A 17,841-nucleotide genomic window follows, 5' to 3' on the forward strand; every position below is an offset into this window, starting at 1 on the left:
TGTTGTCATCACAATTCTACAGATGAGGAATTGAGCATGGTTACTTTGCCAGCAATTGTAAAATTGGAACCCCGTGCTTTAAGCCTGACTCTTATTCTATCTGTGATGTTGCATCTGGGTCCTTTCCAATCTTAGCTTTTCTTTTGTACATTGTCCACGTATGAGATCTCAGGGCCCAGAGAGAACATTTCTGTTGATTCTTTTCCACACATTACTCAGGGTCAGATTCAGTTTAGATAGACAGAACTACTCTGAATAAATACAGGTAGACATTGTTGTTAAAGTTAGACATAAGGCTTGAGGACATGGGGTCTTTAAAAGTAGCCAGAATGTGTTGGTAAGACACAAAAGTACTGGGAGCTTTGGTGGCTTTTCCCCATTTATTCTGTTCCTGTTATTTGTCAGAAGATGGTGCACTTGATGATGAAGATGAAATGATACAGGGGTAGCTGAAATAAGGAATTATAGAGCTGAAAGGAGAATATACAATGTGGAGAACACAGTTTCCTAGTCAAGAAGGAAAGGACTTCTTGCCACTCAAATGCATGTTTGTAGAAGCAAGCTTGTGCTCTAGGGCTGAAACACTGTTGATGTTCATTGTCATTTAGATAACTCAGTGGTTCTCTCTGTCTCTGTCTCTGTCTCTGTCTCTGTCTTCTCTCTCTCTCTCTCTCTCTCTCTGTCTGTCTGTGTGTGTGTGTGTGTATGTGTGTGTGTTTGTATGTATGCGTGTGCACGCACATGTTTTTAACACATTGTCTGAGTATACATGTCCCATTTTGGAGGGGCTACTTAGACATCCGTACATTTTCTAAAGAAATTCAAGGTAAAATGAAGGCTACAAATCCTTCTTGACAACCAAAGAGGTTGTACAAAGTAGATACAAGAGGAGAGTGCCACAGTATCCTCAGTGTAAAAACAAACGTATTGTCAAGAATACTTCTGTATGAGTTGAGAGGCTTTCCCCAAGTGTTCACTGGAGAAATGAGTCATTCCCTTGCAAAATCAGCCACATGGGAAAGAAATAGTAGGATTTCTGAAGCCCGCCTGTTGGGTTGCTGTCCAGAGATGATCATTTTCTCTTAATTGCTAGTCTAAGCACTGTGGACAGTAAATAAATCATACTTTATCTTTAAGAGTTCATGATAGGATACTGCAGAGAGACCTTAGTTTGATTCCCCTGAACTCATGGGGAGAAAAAGCTGTGCTTAGTGGTGTTCACTTTTAACTCCAGTGCTGGAGAGGCAGATCCCTAGGTCACACTCTATAGCCAGTCCGGCCTATTATAGAGTGCAGGCCAATAAGAGAGCTTGTCTCACACAACAGTGTAGATGGCGACTTAGTTTCTTTCTCTGTTTCTGGGTTAAAATATGACCGCAAAACAACTTAGTGGAGAAAGAGTTTATTCTGGCTGACAGTCTGGAGGGCAAACTTTTGTAGGAGAAAAAGTTAAGCTGTTAGGAGTCTGAAGCTGACTGGGGTCACCACGTGTCTCCAGTCAAGAAGCAAAAAGCAATGGATGCCTGAATTTTAGTGCTCAGCTCCTTTCTTCACCATATGAAGTCTGTGATGCTCTTCTTAGGGAATCATCCCACCCACAATGAAGAGGAGTCTTCCACATCAATGTATACAGTCAAGCTGTCTCTCACAGGCAGGACCAGAGGTTAATTTAGATGATTCTATATTCTGTTATCTTAACAGTAACCATCCCAGCACCTGTGGAACAACACACAAAGTTGTTCTCTGGCTGCCACTCAAGCATTTGCACACACACACACAGACACACACACACACACACACACACACACACACACACACTTGGGGAAGGCTTTAGTGAACAGGGTGTGAATAGCATAGTAGTAGGAAGTAGAAGGTCAGAGTCTAGTTGGATTAAGGATTAAAGAGTAGTAGTGCAAAAAGGTCTTATAGGGCGCGGAACCTTTTGAACCAGATTAAACGAAGTAGCACTTGTCCACAGAGGTGTGGAGAGGAACCTTCTCTACGTGAGCCAGTACAAACTGACATAGACAGGCATGGAGGTGTGATGGAGCAGGCTTTGTTGGGGAACATGCCATGCTTGATCTGACTTAATTTATTTTTAAATCTTCCATATGAGTTCAGCCCAGAGCTGCCCTGGGTTCCAGGTTAGCCATTTAGTGAGGCTGGCATGATTGTTTCCTGGGGCTTCCCTGTCACCTACCCCGGGGACTATCTGAAGTGGAAAGGAATGCATCAGGCTGCCTTTTGGGGGAGCTGCTGGGCTGTCCCCCTGCAGTGTGAACTGCTCTTTTGCATTTCTGTGCATGACTCTCTCCTCCATCTGCTTCCTATATCTGCTGCTCTTCCTGTACAAGAGAAAGTCTTATTTTTATTGTGAAATAAAGTGAAAATTAAGGGCTCCTATGTGGAAAAGCTTCTCCCTTGACCTGTGCACATTCCATTTATACACCCACGGTGTACAGTGGAGACCCACATAGAAAGCTGCCTGTTTGCTACAGTTTAAAGGGCTTGTCAGATTTATTTCAGTCATCTGACTTAGGAAGTCAGGCAACATCGGACTTACAGAAAGCACACTCCTCATGGTTGGATAATGACTGAGTCAGGACTCCTCCCTTTCTCTTTCTCCCTGTCCCCCTGTCTGTCTGTCTATCTCTCCCTCCCTCCCTCCTTCTCGGCCTTCCTCCCTCTCCCCCCACCCCCACCCCACCCCCGTGTGTAGGGAAAGTATGAGACTTAGGTTTACAAATACGAAATGATCTGCGAGAAGAACCTTCTGTAATTATAATCTCCAGGGTCTTCTCCCTCCTGCCCACTGAAAGCAGCTGTGCTCTCTCAGAACTATAGGAGACTCTCTGGAGGCTTGGCACCCTGGGGTGAGGACAGTCACCAGAGACACATTGTCTGTAGTGTTAATAGGCAAATAACATGGTCATTGCCACTGGTTTACTCTCCCAGTTGGCATCTGAACATAGGCAGTTGTTTTAAAGTAGTAATTAGCTGAACCCTCAGGGGAATCTCTTTCCACGATGCATGCGAGTGCTCATGAGTGTCGTCAGGATGCTTCTGCAGCTAGTTCACTCAGCTAGATAGACACCTGGCAGCGATCTGGTGTCTTTTGGACTGCTTCCATCAGATGGTCGTGGACATTATCCGCACTACCCACAGTCTGTGCAGAAATCCCAGGGTAATGTGACACTGGGAAATTTTCACTGGTTTCTAGGTTTTTTCCTATTTACAGAAAAATAGAGATTAGCATGGCTTTTACAGTATGATGTGTGTATACCTATGGATATATTGTAGAGATGTGCTTGTCTACTGGCCAAACCAGCAAAGACTGATTTGAGCCTTTGATTGGCAGTGATTGTGTGTGTGTGTGTGTGTGTGTGTGTGTGTGTGTGTGTGTGTGTACATACCCATGGGCAGATCTATGACTGGACATGCCTTTGTCCACATGCATCCACAGCTATGAATCTGGGATGACCCTTTAAAGATGTTTCAAGCTGGCATCAAAGAGGCTAGACTTTCACCTGTTGTCTCTGTGTGGATTGTCCTAGCAGGTGGTTTTCGGCTCAGCAGTGGAGGCAGGCTGGGGCCGTGGGTCTAAGGTCTGTCTGCAGAGCACTGTGGCTGTAAGGAGCCTGGCTTTCAGTGTACAGGGTGGGGGAGGGGGTTGGGGGCTGGGGGCTGGGGGCTGGGAGCTGTATCACAGAACTGCTGATTCTGCCGAAAGGACAATACTGCCTGTCTGGCAGATAAGAGACTTACAGACCAAGATCAGTTATTCCCAAGAAAAGTAAAACTGTGTTTTGAAGACTAAAACCTTATGCTGTTCAAAATCAGTTTAGATGTAAGCCATACAGAAATTGCTAGGTTAGCAGGTCAAGTGAACTTTACAAAATTGGCATGTTAAGAGGCCTTAAAATTGGCAATGTTGTGCGGAACACATTATTATCAATGCTCAGAAACACTAAAATGGAGAGAGTCTGCAGGCAAATTGTTCCGTGTGTGTCTTTCATGTTCTGTTTCGTGTAACAGAAAATGAAATTGGAAATTACAGACTTTGTGTAGTGAGTATGAATTATTTAAGAACTGGTTTCTAATTAGTGGTCCAGTCTCAGAGGAAGTGTTCTGTCGCTACAGCAAATAGCCGGCAGCCTGTGCTCTCTGGCCTTTCGGGCTATGACGTAAGTGTTGGAGTATCCTTGGTTTTATGGATCATCCTCATGCTCTCCTTGTCACTAACCAACCAATTTTTATCTTTAATTAGTTAATTCATTTGCATCCCAAACACTGCTCCCTTCCCAGTCCCTCCCTCACAGAGTCTCTTCCCTCCCCATCCCCCATTCCCCCTTCCCTTGTCCTCTGAGAGGGTGGGGCCCCCTGGGTATCTCCCCGCTCTGGCACATCAAGTCTTTTGCCTGATTCGGTGCATCCTCTCCCGCTTAGGCCAGACAATGCCCCCATGAAGACTGAGCTGCCTATTGCCTATGCATGTGGAGTGGTCTTTCCAGCCCATATATGTTCTTTGGTTTGTAGCTCAGATTCTGAGAACTTCTAGGGGTCCATGTTTATTGACTCTGGTCGTCTTCCTGTGGGGTTTCCATCTACTGCAGGGCTTTCAGTCCTTCTCCCAACGCTTCCGTAAGTGTCGCTGACGTCTGTTTAGTGTTTGGCTGTGGATATCTACATCTAATTCAGTCTGCTGCTGGGTAGAGCCTCTCAGAGGACGGTTATGCTAGGCTCCTGTTTGCAAGTAAAATAGGGTGTCGTTAATGACGTCACTGACTGCTGCTGGCCCATGAGATGGGTTTCAAGTTGGGTTGGTTATTGGTTAGCCCTTCCTTCAGTCTCTGCTCCATCCCTGCATTTCTTTTTGTTCCATGTCCCCACCTTTAGGCATTTCAGCCAACTTCTACTTATAATCTTATTGACAGGAAGCATTCAGAGGCTCATTGCCAGGTCCTCAGTGAGGGATGTAATTATCTTCCTATGCTGGAAAAAGATCCCTGTTGGCTGGGGACACTGTAGGCACTTTACACTGTACATACTTAGCCCCACTGCCACTAGCGGCTGACCAGGAGCGCTCACCTCTTCCTGACTGCTTCTTCTTGGCACCTACGAAAGACTGGCATGTTCCTGACAAGTTACTACTTGATGTTCATTGCTGAAGTGTGGATGGTTCAAAGTCTGGAAGTCTAAAATGTACACAGTTCACAAAAAACACGGAACATACTAAACTCCATATTAAGGCTGAGTATTAAAAAAGTGACTGTTTAGAAAAAGTTAAGTTACTAACTAATTACTAATTAGTTAATAACTAATTTTCTGATACGATCCAAGTGTTATTCCTTACATTTTTCAAAGGAAACAGAAGGTTAATTCAACTTTTATTTTTAGCATGGTTAATTATAAATGTAAAGACTGTATGTTTCATAGATGGAAAAGGCTTTTCTAAATTATCAGTTATATATATGTGTGTGTGTGTGTGTGTGTGTGTGTGTGTGTATAAAATATTTTAACCTTATTAGTAATCTTTTGCTGATTTTAAAATTGTTATTCTGAGGACATTCTCTATTACATTTCACAGACAAATTTTCTTAGTCTACAATGTTTTCTGGAACAGATTCAGTTTTTATTAATTTCTTTTTTATTAATTATTTTATTTATTTACATTCCAGCTCTTGCTCCCCTTTCCGTCACCCCTCCCCTTGCCTCCAAGAGGGTGCTCTCCCTCCGACTCCCTGCTAGCATCTTTGATAAAGTACATCCTGATTTCTCCCTTCTAACTCTTTCCCAATTCCCTATCCCCTTTACTGTTCCCTTCTGTTTTACTGTCCCTGTCCCCTGTCCAGCTTTCCTTTTTAAATGCACTGGGTCTACTTACTGCTTCCTGTATGTACATATGTGCGTATACGACTGTCTCATAGAGTGTGGACAGTCTTTCAGCAGATAAATCCCTAAAGAAAAACCAAGCCCCCTTTCCCAACAGCCACAGATTGATAGAACTTCTGAGCCCCTCCCTCTTCTGGCTGGGATTTGGTCTGGCTTGATCTTATGTAGGTCATGTGCATGCAGTCCCCACTGTTGTATGTGCATATGTGTCATGGTTGTCATGTCCAGATGTTCGCTACTTCTAGCTTACAGTCTTTCTGTCTCTGTCCTACAGCGGTCCCTGGGTCCTTGGTGGTGGTGGTTGGGGAGTATAGTTATCCAATCAAGAGACTACAATTTTAATTCTTCTTTGGTTTCCTAATCCTAAGTAAGGAGTGGTCACTTACTGCCATTTCAGCAATGGCTAGTTACCAGTTATCTCATCTGAATGTCAGTGTATAAATCAGCAAAGACCCCCATAGTTTTCCTATAGAAATTTGGTCCATTAATTAAATTTAGTACTCACATGAATGATTTGTTTATGCTCCTATTCAAAATATATCTTCTGTGTTGTTCTGATTTTAGTTTCATTCTGAGCAGTCTCTCATGCACCTCTGGCCGGCCTTGAACCAAATCAGCCCAGTAGCAGAAGCTTCCTGAAACCAACTCTCAAATGCTGGGGTTAAAAGTACGAGTTACGCTAAGCTCCACTTCACTTTTTAAAATTCTTCTTTTTTTATTGACTATTTTTATTTACATTTCAAGTGTTATTCCCTTTCCCAGTTTCCTGTCCATAAGCTCCCTATTCCATCCCTCTCCCTTCTTCTATAAGGGTGTTCCCCCTCCCTAGCCACCCTGCTTCCTGTCTCCCCACCCTGACATTCCCTTACACTGGGGGGTCCAACCTTGGCAGGATCAGGGCTACTCCTCCCATTAGTGCCCAATAAGGCCATCCTCTGCTAAATTATTCTTAAAAGATTGATTTACTTTTATTTTATGTGTATGAATGTTTTGCCCACATGCATGTATGCTCACATGTATGCAATATCTGCAGTGCCAAAGGAAGTTGAAAGAGGGTCACGACTCCTGGAATTGGAGTTACCAATGGTTATAAGCCACCATGAGGATGCTGGGACCTAAGCCCAGTCCTCTGCAAGAGTAGCCAATGCTCCTAACCACTGAGCCCTCTCTTTGGCCCCAAGCCCTGTCTTCCTCATAATGAATATTTTGAACACATTTTCTTTTTTGTCATAACTCTATTCTTTATGTCAAAGTATTTTATCTTATGCTCTGCTCTTTTAATCACTAATCTTTTCCCCACATGTCACTTGAGTCCCTCCCGCGGAGTTACTGAGCTGGGGAAGGTGTCCTTTTCTGCCTTAGCTCACAGCACGGCTTGCTGCACATTGACTTGAGCTTTGGGCCAAGTTCACAGGACTCATCGTCCAGCTGGGCTTATCTCTTGTCTTGGCTCTGTCTCTGCTTCTTTGCTCTCCCCTGTGCTTTCCCCTTTGGGATTCCAGCATACCACTAAAATGAGAACACACAGTGGTCATAACAGAAAATCTGGAGAACAAAGAGTATTTAGGAGAACTCTGGGACAAAAGTCTGATGAAATTCTGTGCACCCATAAGTGAAGGAGATGTTTTAGGAATGGCTAATATGTACTGAGGAGCTGCTAAAATTAGGAAAGTGCATGTTATCTACAGACAGCAGTGCACAGGATCACAGACAGACCTTGCACACATCAATGAAAACGTCCCGTCTGAACTTGCTCTATCTTCCTGCATCTGTGTGATTATTTAACATGAGCAACAAAGGGGTTTTTCTCAGAACATTCTCAGAGACCATTCAATAAGGATGCCAGGGGGCTGCAACATGATAAATGGATGCTGTTTTTCTTTTAATTATTAGATGCGATAGAAAATGGCTGAGCCTTTCTGTTGTGTGAAGGTTCATGTTTTCCATTTCTTTGAGTTTTTGATCTTCTCTGTTGGTCTAGTTTCCCCAGTACATCTGCACACAGGTTCCTCAGAGTCTAATATCATCCCCAATGTGACTGGTATGTCTTTCACTATCACTAGACAGCGGCATTATTGGGTGCAGATGGTAGAAACAATATCTGTGCAAGATAAATTACACGTTGTAATTTCAACCAGCCCGAGCAGGTCGCTGTGATGTGCACACACTTCACCTGGTGTTTCCAACACTCAGAGGCCTGCTGAGTCTCCTACTCTAGCCTGCATTCATTCCCTGGTGTTCAGAACTGAGGGCCAAGCTCTGAAATTCTACTAGGAAGCAAGGACCCTAGATAGTTCCCGAAGAAAAATAGCATCAAGCTAAGCAGAAAACTTCTACTTCTAACAGCAGTTTCAAACTGCTGTGTGATAAACTTTTTCCTAATAAAGCACACACTCAGACACAAAATATTTGCTTAGCCTTTGAAAATAACACATTCCATAGACGGGTTGTTAACTTTGAAAAATAGGATTCCAGGATCTGTTCTCTGCTGTTTGAGCATTGATTGGATCAGGCCTCCAAAGAACACACCTATCTAGAAAGCTTATGAGTGTATGATTTTAAATGTCATGCATTTATGTTTATTTTAAAACATATTTTAAAATTTTCAAGTTGGTAGCTGGGATATTTGAAGAGTTTCTTTTCTCTGTGCTTTAAAAGCAAAATTATGTGTTTATAGCATGTGAGCCCCTCTGATGAGCCCACAAAGGTTCCATATTTCCTTGCGAGCTAATGATTTATAGCCCTTCACTGGCAAAGGGTGTGCTTGGCTGTGATTAATGAATCTTACACACCCGTGATTTATCCACAGGAAGTACTAATTACATAATATAATGATCTCTAAAATCTTTAACAATTTTCTACAATCATGCTTTCAGAAAACATTTCAGTGGCAATATTGTTAATTCATTTTAAACTCATGAGTATCAGAAATCACTCACATGTGATATATACATACAATCAATTACACGTATATACTAGAGGAAACTATAATCTAGAGTAAATTCTCAAAGTGGTTCCGAGCCACGTATTTAATATATAATTCAGCTTTGGGGGTGTCGCAAATGTCTGTTATTTCTAGTAGGATTTCCTTTATATATGCTAATATTAAAACATTATATTTGCAAGTATGCTAACAAAAGATTTAAAAAACACAATAAAATTCAAATATTTATAGCAAATAAATTTTACTTTCTGTGTTCTTTTGATTAAGTTGTTATGATATTTCTTAAGAATATATTTCTGATTTAGAAATATGGTTCATACATATACATGCCCACGCGCGCACACACACACACACACACACACACACACATCCCCGAAACTGGAGGCACGGATGATTATGATTATAAACCATCATGTAAATTCTGGTAATAGAACGTAGGTCCTCTGCAAGAGGAGCAAGTGCTCTAACCAGTGAGCCATCCCTCCAGCCCCTAAGAAATATTCTTTATAAAATTAGCAAATAGTTTTAATTATTTATACTAAGAATTTAAGATTTTTTTCCTTACTCATTGAATAGCAATCCATCTGGAGAGAAACATGATGTTCAGGATTTTCTGTCTTGGTTCTTAGTGATTCTTCATCCAATGAAAAGCAAGTTATGCACCACGCTTAGATGGAAAATATTTAGTTATTAGTATTAGATGAAGAAGAAATGGCAACAGGCTTGAAAGGAACATGAAAGCCTGAAGAACACATTTTATAAAAAACTTCTTAGTGGAGATATTTAAATTGTTATTAGAGAATTGAAACTAACATCTGAGGGGTTGAAATTCAAAGTGGACTACTCAGCATATAGCTACGGAGTTTATTTTTGAAGTGGACAACTGAAGGAGACGGTTTAGATCAGCAGTGGTGTATTTCACTGTGTCCACTTTTTAGTGTACTATATATTTAATGGGGCACAATGCAGTCACTTGAAACCACACTGCTTTTCATGGATTGTATGTTGTCTACATTTTTTGTCACTTGTTTTCATATAAACATAATATTTCAAAATAGAGATGCAAAACCAAACACTGGGGGAGAGGGACCATGGAGAGGACAGAATGTGAAGCTGGGGGGTCCAAAGACCAAGTGCGTCGATGCTTTTCTTCATCTGTTGCTAACGAAGCTTACCAGACAGTTGGAGCCTGAAAGAACCTCTCCTGTGTCTTTGTTGAACTGAGTGACTGTGTGAGAAAACTGTAGGAAGCCACCCTGCTATTCTGGAGAGTAGAGTCCTGAACATGAGAGGATTTACAGTACAGCCAGTGAGAGGGGAACACCTGCCCCGTCACGCCATCTCTGCAGAAGATCTCTGCAGCTCTGAAGGGTATTCCCCACACTTCTGACAAGGGCCTCTGAGGGAGGACACCGTGCTGTCACTGAGCCTGTTTTGGTAACTGATTCCTGAGCTAACTCTCATCCTTCTTTTTCTCATTCCTGCTCTTAGCTTCCTTGCCTAAAACAAACTCTTGTCCGGACCCACTCTTAAGATTTGCTTTTTAGGGGGAAATCTCATACTCACTTATTGTTTCACACTCAATAAGAGTTCACACAACAACAAAAAAAAACTGCTTAGAATCAAGAAGCAGCCTAGAATCTTGGATTCTGGCTAACTTTGTTAGTAATGGTTGCATGATGGTAAAGAAACCACTTTTACTCCCTTCCCCTGATTCCACTTAGAGGGATTCAAGCCACTACCTACATTATAAGGGTTGCTGTGAGGACTAAATAGACCATAAAATCTTAGCTAATGCTTGATTCATGGTAATACAGGCTGAAATTTCTTCATAGATTCAAAGATCTTATAATAATATTAGATATGATAATGTCATTTTATTGTGTATTTTGCCCTTTCTTTCTGGAGATAAAGATTTCTCAGGCATATGCTCTCTGTAGACTGTGTGTGTGTGTGTGTGTGTGTGTGTGTGTATAAATTTGTATGTCTATGTAAATATGTGTGTATGTATACAGTTGTGTGTAATTATGTGTGTGTATGTTTTTGTATGTGTGTGTATGTGTACATGTGTATGTGTTTGTATCTGTGCATGTGTGAATATGTGTGTATGTATGACGTGTATGGGATGTATTTGTAAGTATGTATGAGTGCAGGTATACATGTGGAGGTCAGAGGAAAGCTTTAGATCTGCACCCTTGCCATTTTTGCGGGTGTCTCTTTATTGTTTTTCACTACTCTGTACACAGAGATAGCCTCGCAAACTTCCGGAGTCTCCATTTCACATCTCCCAGTAACAACCCTGGAATTAAAGGCATGCATTTTACTGGGGGTCTAGGGATTTAAACTCTGTTTCTCACACTTCTGCAACAACCACTCTACTTTCTAAGGTGCATCGTGACCTTCTTTTTAGACTTTCTGTGGGGACATAATTTCCATGCCTCTTCCAGCTTCAAGAAGTTGGTTATAGTCCTTGCCTTTAAGTACTTATTTACCCCTCCCTGAAAACACTGAACTAACTCAGTTTCCTTTGCCAAACCCCTTGCAGACAGACTCTCCTGTCTTTCTCCTACCGAGCATGATTTCCATGCCAAACCTTTTGTCAAGTAAGAAGACAGACAGGTCCTGTGGGGCATTTAGTATTTCCTACAATGCTTATCAAATTGGATGAAGACAAATACCTTAACTTCAGGTTATTCATCCTATTACAATCATAGTGCCATGACCATGAGAGGATTAATCAAGGATTCTCTCTCTCCCCCTTTCTCTCTCTTAATCTCAATGTAGTCTCACTATGTAACCCTGGATGATCTGGAACTTACAGTGTAGACCAAGGTCTTCAACTCACAGAAACTGATCACATGTTAATTGGGACACACAATGTGCATATTATATATGACATAGAATAAAGCCACCACTGAAGGCATGTAGAGAAATGTAGATTAGGTGGGGTCCCGCGTCGTCCACCACAGGGCTACTGCAGCTTGTAAAGTCAGGACTCGGGAAGTTTGACCTTGTTTACCCCACGCTGCTGCACCAGCTTGGGGGCTCCTGGGCCTGAAAAGAGGTTCTCAGGCTCTTGGGCAACCAGGTGCCTCGGAAATGCCAAGGAAGAGCTGAGAACTGAGTCAGGACCAGCAAGCCTGGGGGCCTGGATCTAGCTGGGGGCTGAGAGGGAAAAGGAGGAGGGACACTCCAGCTGCTCCTGCTGGAAGAGTCTTTGGCTTGAGCTTGGTGGTGGCTACCATTGGGAGCTCAGAGAGGACTTCTGCAGGAGATTAGGTAGCTGCTCTGTAGACAATGGCCTTCTCTACTGCTCCCCATGGCGGATCCCATGAAAAGAGAATCCATGGTTTCAAGGCATTTATTGTCATAGCAGAAAGTGGATGAATAAAACTGTACCCCACTTCTCACAGTGGGCCTGAAATTAAGTACCTTTTGCTGAGAGAAGTGAAGGGAAATTCATTGGCTAAGCCTTCAGGCCTTTAGGTACCTCATTATTAAGAGATCTGTCTTGAACCTGTGTGACCTGTGGTTATGTCCTCTACCTATGAAGGGGCTTGGAGTGTTACCCTTACATGACTGATGATCAGAAATCTGTGGAGGCATGCACATGGATTGGCAGGATTAATATAGTAAAAATGGCCATTTTACCAAAAGCAATCTACAGATTCAATGCAATCCCCATCAAAATACCAATCCAATTCTTCAAAGAGTTAGACAGAACAATTTGCAAATTCATCTGGAATAACAAAAAACCCAGGATAGCTAAAACTATCCTCAACAATAAAAGGACTTCAGGGGGAATCAGTATCCCTGAACTCAAGCAGTGTTACAGAGCAATAGTGATAAAAACTGCATGGTATTGGTACAGAGACAGACAGATAGACCAATGGAACAGAATTGAAGACCCAGAAATGAACCCACACACCTATGGGCACTTGATTTTTGACAAAAGAGCCAAAACCATCAAATGGAAAAAAGATAGCATTTTCAGCAAATGGTACTGGTTAAACTGGAGGTCAACATGCAGAAGAATGCAGATGAATCTATGCTTATCACCCTGTACAAAGCTTATGTCCAAGTGGAACAAGGACCCCCACATCAAACCAGATACCATCAAACTAATAGAATAAGAAAAAGGGAAGAATCTGAAACAATCGGGCACTGGAAAAAATTTCCTGAACAAAAACACCAATGGCTTATGCTCTAAGATCAAGAATCACAAATGGGATCTCATAAAACTGCAAAGCTTCTGTAAGGCAAAGGACACTGTGGTTAGGACAAAACCAAAATGGCAACCAGCAGATTGGGAAAAGATCTTTACCAATCCTACAACAGATAGAGGCCTTATATCCAAAATATACAAAGAACTCAAGAAGTTAGACCGCAGGGAGACAAATAACCCTATTAAAAATGGGGTTCAGAGCTAAACAAAGAAGTCACAGCTGAGGAATGCTGAATGGCTGAGAAACACCTAAAGAAATGTTCAACATCTTTAGTCATCAGGGAAATGCAAATCAAAACAACCCTGAGATTTCACCTCACACCAGTGAGAATGGCTAAGATCAAAAACTCAGGTTACAGCAAATGCTGGCGAGGATGCGGAGAAAGAGGAACACTCCTCCATTTTTGGTGGGGTTGCAGACTGGTACAACCATTCTGGAAATCAGTCTGGAGGTTCCTCAGAAAATTGGACATCGAACTGCCTGAGGATCCAGCTATCCCTCTCTTGGGCATATACCCAAAGATGCCCCAACATATAAAAAGACACGTGCTCCACTATGTTCATCGTAGCCTTATTTATAATAGCCAGAAGCTGAAAGAACCCAGATGCCCTTCAACAGAGGAATGGATACAGAAAATGTGGTACATCTACACAATGGAATATTACTTCAGCTATCAAAAAACAATGACTTTATGAAATTAAATGTAGGCAAATGGTTGAACTGAAAATATCATCCTGAGTGAGCTAACCTAATCACAGAAAGACATACATGGTATGTACTCATTGATAAGTGGCTATTAGCCCAAATGCTTGAATTACCCTAGATGCCTAGAACAAATGAAACTCAAGAGGGATGATCAAAATGTGAAGGCTTCACTCCTTCTTTAAAAGGGGAACAAGAATACCCTTGGCAGGGAAGAGAGAGGCAAAGATTAAAACAGAGACTGAAGGAACACCCATTCAGAGCCTGCCCCACATGTGGCCCATACATATACAGCCACCCAATTAGACAAGATGGATGAAGCAAAGAAGTGCAGACTGACAGGAGCCGGATGTAGATCGCTCCTGAGAGACACAGCTAGAATACAGCAAATACAGAGGCGAATGCCAGCAGCAAACCACTGAACTGAGAATAGGACCCCTGTTGAAGGAATCAGAGAAAGAACTGGAAGAGCTTGAAGGGGCTCGAGACCCCATATGTACAACAATTCCAAGCAACCAGAGCTTCCAGGGACTAAGCCACTACCTAAAGACTATACATGGACTGACCCTGGACTCTGACCTCATAGGTAGCAATGAATATCCTTGTAAGAGCACCAGTGGAAGGGGAAGCCCTGGGTCCTGCTAAGACTGAACCCCCAGTGAACTAGACTGTTGGGGGGAGGGCGGCAATGGGGGGAGGGTTGGGAGGGGAACACCCATAAGGAAGGGGGGAAGGAAGGGGATGTTTGCGAAACCGAAAGAGAATAACACTTTCGTAAATAAGAAATACTCAAGTTAATAAAAAAAAAAAAAGAAATCTGTGGAGGGCTGCAGTCTATTGAACTGCATAGTTTCTTCAGGGTCTCTGGGGTTCAAACCTCCTTAACCAGGAATGAGGGCATCTTTCACTGTCCCAAAGAGAGGAACACAAATTTTTTTTTGCACACACACACACACACACACACACACACTATATGTAGGTATATAAATATGTATTCATGACATTATTTATTGGCATATATGCATACACATATAAATACACATTCTCACATATAAGTACATACTATCCATCTATACCTGTATATACATATGAATACTATTTAGACAGACATGAATACTACCTGACTTAGTTTCTTTCCATGTTGCTTTGAGTAAATACTCTAACCAAAGCAACCTAAAGGAGAAAGGATTTATTCTGGTTACACAGTTCAAAGTACATTATGGCAGGGGAGTCAAGGCTGTAGGAACTTGAAGCAGTTAGTCAAATTCCTTCTAAAATCAAGAAGCAGAGACAAGACCTCAGCCAGGGCATGGCACCACCCACAGTGAATGGATTTTCACAGTTCTGTTAATGCCATCAAGACAATCCCTTCAATCATGCCCTACCTCCCAGGGGATTCTAGACCTTAAGTTAATGACTGGATTTAACATCATAGTACCTCTATATAAGTATATAATTACTATTGCAAATATTAACCCAAATATTTACACAAATGTATATATTTATAAATATTTTATGTACACATTATGTATCTGTACATGCATTGTGCGCGCACACGCGTGCGCGCACACACACACACATATGTATATATTTATATATGATCAAGAACAAGGAAAAACAGGAAGTAATATGTTAACAGAGTCAAGATTAACACCTATAGAATAGAAAACACCTTTGAATAGAAAAAGGTTAAGGTGATTTAAAATATGGAATATATAATTGTATGAAAGATGCTTAGATATGTGAAAAATTGTGAAGATTTTAGGTATCCACTAACAAAGATTATTTAAGCCTTATAAAGTTTGTATTACAGTATAAAAACTGGAGAATAAAGGTTAAGCAGAGGGTACTTTTAGTATAAGGTTGTTTTTGAAATACGCGGTTAAAATTGACAGTCCAGCGTCATGGTCAACTTTATCTTTCATGACTAGCTCTAGAAATGGAATTGTCAAAAAGACGTACCTGCTAAGTCTATTTATATTATCCCGTAAGTCTAAGCTTGATGGACTGTTAAGTCCTGATCCGCGCTGCTGTTTTATGTGATGCGTGCATCACTTCCATACAAAGAAGGAGGTAAATGAAGCTGATTGTCTCCATTTCCCAGAAGGCTTTAGAAAATGCAGCCATTGATAAAATCCACCTAGGGTGAGGAACAAAACCTGGTGCTGGTCAGCACTTCCCCCTCTGTGTGCTCAGCTCACACTGTGTAAGGAGCTCATTCATCCCTTTGTACGACAGCCACAGACCCAGGAATAGAGAAGTTCGGCCTGAAAGCGTTGCTTATGAAATAAGAGTCCTCACAGCTCTCAAGTGCACTTGGAAGTTAGCGTTTGCCAGTGAGGGTGAACAATGCCTGCTTCGTTTTCATGTCTCAGAAAGGAAGGGCCGATCAGGACTTACTGTGGAATTATAGCACAAATAATAAATTTAAAAATATTTCCCTCATGGTAACCACTTATTGGTCAAGCTATTTCACTTTATTCCTGTCTTAACCATCTCTTGAATGAACCCAGTGTTTATACCAGAGTGATTTTCCTTGGTAGGGTCATCTACGCATGTGTAATTCTTCATCAAGGGTTTCCTGCCATCTGCTTCAAATTTTATTTCCCGTGTATGCTTTCCTGTTCCATCATTGCTTTATTTGGGGACTGGTTCTTGAGAAAGAAGAAATGTTTTTATTTTCTGAGTTGGATCCAAGTTGTTGGGAGAGGGTTGGGTATGTGAAAAACTCTCCTGCAAAAAGAAAACAAGTGGTCAAATTGATCATTGTGGGGCTTAGTAAAAAATACTCTACTTAATATTTTACACCGAGTTTTTCAAGTTCAGGCTCAGCGAGTCTTACTGTTTGCTAGCATTGACCTTATTTTAGCATCAGCGTCTTTCCAATCCACAGGAGCACTACTCGATGGTAACCGGTGACAGTGAGGGTGAATCCAAGATTTAGCACAGAGCTTCCCTGAATTCCTGGATCTTGTGATCTCTGTGGAACACATTTAAATTAGACACACAGGATGCAGCACAGAAGACAGGCAGTGTTTATTACAGCAAAAGTCACACTGTTGTGTGAAGAGAGTGAACAGTGACCAAGGAGACATTGGACCAATTTTCATGTTATAGGAGGCGACCTTCGTAGGTCTTTTCTAAAAAATTTCTTCTTTCACTAGAAAGCCACCTACTTGAGAGCAAGTTTATATGGTTTAGGGCCACAGAACCTCTCACTCTGACTGGTAAATAGAATTCTGCCATTCCAGTACTTCCATATAAAGGAAGCATCCAGCCACAATAACCTGCACGCTGATAATATCTTACTAGTTACTCTAACAACACACTCTCAAGAGTTTATACTCTATAGACATCTGGAGACAGACATCAAGTTACTAGGGCTATTTATTTCCAGCTTAAAACAAATCATGGAAAGAGTTCAGTCTTCGCTCTTGCTAATTTTTAAGTCACAGAAGAGGATTAGGTACACCTAGATACCTAGATCTGCAGGAATATTGAGGTCTCATTGTAATGAGAGGAGATTAAATAGCACTCAATGTCCATAGACTTATATGATCCCTTTTAAAATTCAAGGGGACTAACTCACTCCAGCGCAAAAACCTAGAGATCTAGTTTCAAAGATGTTTGTTACAAGACATGGTGTTGTCTGACATGATTGACTCTAGTGTCATAGGCCATGAAATGTGGGTGCGACAACAGAATTTTCAGGATCATACAGAATATTCAGCCTTAATAATGCCATAAGTGCCTCCCAAGTAGCTATGTGGCTAGCTAAAGTCAAATGATTTTGTTCTGATTTTCCCCTCTGAAAGCGGATTTTGGGATTTAAGAATTAAGAAAGTAAATTCCCTGGACTTTGTTAAATAAAGCATTTTGTGACAATTTAGTAAGAGTTTTAATATGCCCAATTACATTCCCTAGTTACATAGATAGAGTAAGAATGGAGGGCAGGTTAACATGCCACTGGAAAACGCTCCAGGTAGAGTGAAGTCCTCATGTAGACAGATTAGCAGAGTGATTTTAGAGTTTAACCTGTTGGCTGTGTATCAAAGGAAATCCTTGAATATGTTTAGA

The sequence above is a fragment of the Rattus rattus genome, chromosome 3 (assembly GCF_011064425.1).
Source record: "Rattus rattus isolate New Zealand chromosome 3, Rrattus_CSIRO_v1, whole genome shotgun sequence".
NCBI classification, from domain to species: domain Eukaryota; kingdom Metazoa; phylum Chordata; class Mammalia; order Rodentia; family Muridae; genus Rattus; species Rattus rattus.